The following is a 1,446-nucleotide window of genomic DNA, read 5'->3' on the forward strand; positions in this document are numbered from 1 at the left end:
GATTGGAGAAGATTCTGTACATCTGAATTGTGAGGTTGGAAAAGAATATGAAAAGTACCATGGACTGCCAAAAGAACCAAGAAATCTTTCTTAGAACAAGTACAGCCAGAATACTCCTTAGAATCAAGTATGTGACTTAATCTCTGGTACTTTGGACATGCTTTCAGGAAAAACCAGTCCCTGCAGGATATATGGGTAGAGTGATCAACACAAAAGAGGAAGACCCTCAAGGAAATGGATTGCATTAAGCAAATCTACTGCAAAATACCTTTTTTAAAGTGTTAAAGAGCAAAGATGTCAGTTTGAAGACTAAAATGGGCCCGCCACAGAAATAGCATTTTCCATCACCTCATATGCATGCTAAAGTCGGACAGTAAAAAAAAGAAGCCTGTAGAAGAATGAGGGCATTTGAATTATGGCATTGGCAAAACATACTGGAAGTACCACGGAATGCCAGAAGAACAAACCAATCTGTGTTGGAAGACTGCTCCTTCAAATCATCTTTCTTGGTGGTCATAGGACCCTCTGATCATTCACTTTTTTAATCTCTTTTATAGCTCAAAGAAGATTGACTCATGATACAATAGAATCCTGTGGATTTCATCCTGCCCCATTAACATAACAGCCTCATTAATGAACGTCATAAAGGTTTCAAAGTACCACTCATGGGAGTAGGGTAATTACATCAGATCATCAACTGGAGGATAACTACTTAATACTCACCTAGTCAAGTTAACACATATTTTGGGGGAACACAATTCAATCCATCATAAACAATTGCAGTCATAATGCATATGAGGCTATTGAAAATACCATTCCTTAGGTCATTAGCACCTTGGACCTCAAACTGACATCTTTGCTCTTGAACATTTTAAAGAGGTCTTGCACAGCAAGTTTGCCTAATGCACTATGTTGTTTGAGTTTCTGACTGCTGCTTCCGTGAGTGTTGAATGTGGATCCCAGTAAAAGGAATGCTGGAATCTGGAGGAGAATGTTAGAATCAGAGTGTTTGAAAATACATTATTTCATTAGAGGAGAGATTTCACAAGAAAGTAAAACCGTGTCCTTTTAAGGACTCTCTACTTCATTGCAGAGCAGATCACTCAAAACCTTTTTTCTGCTTGGACCTGCCGTCTTTTTCAAAAACATCTCAGAGGAAGCATGTGGCTGAAACCAAAGTACTCTTATTTTCTGGTGTTTAGAACAAACTCAGTTGGAAGTTGGCTCTCTTTTCATGTGCAGGTCCAGTGCTCAATATAAAAAGTGGTTCCATCAAAAACTAAACAATGTAAGCCATTACTATTGAGTCCATTCGTACCCATGGCAACCTTGTGTATCATAGAGTAGAACTGTGCCATGGGGTTTTCTGCCAGTAGTCTTTACACCACCACTCGTGTGTCAGTTTTTCATACTGTGGTGGCTTGTGAGTTGCTATGATTCTGAAAG

The 1,446-nt window shown here is 39.1% G+C and overlaps 1 protein-coding gene across 1 annotated transcript in view; it reads left to right on the forward strand.

Moving 5' to 3' along the window:
- ADAMTS16 (ADAM metallopeptidase with thrombospondin type 1 motif, 16) overlaps positions 1-1,446 on the forward strand; it is a 253,436-nt gene that overhangs the window by 1,077 nt on the left and 250,913 nt on the right. The gene's annotated exons all lie outside the window — the stretch shown is intronic.

Source organism: Chrysochloris asiatica, unplaced genomic scaffold (assembly GCF_000296735.1).
Source record: "Chrysochloris asiatica unplaced genomic scaffold, ChrAsi1.0 scaffold00307, whole genome shotgun sequence".
Lineage (NCBI taxonomy): Eukaryota > Metazoa > Chordata > Mammalia > Afrosoricida > Chrysochloridae > Chrysochloris > Chrysochloris asiatica.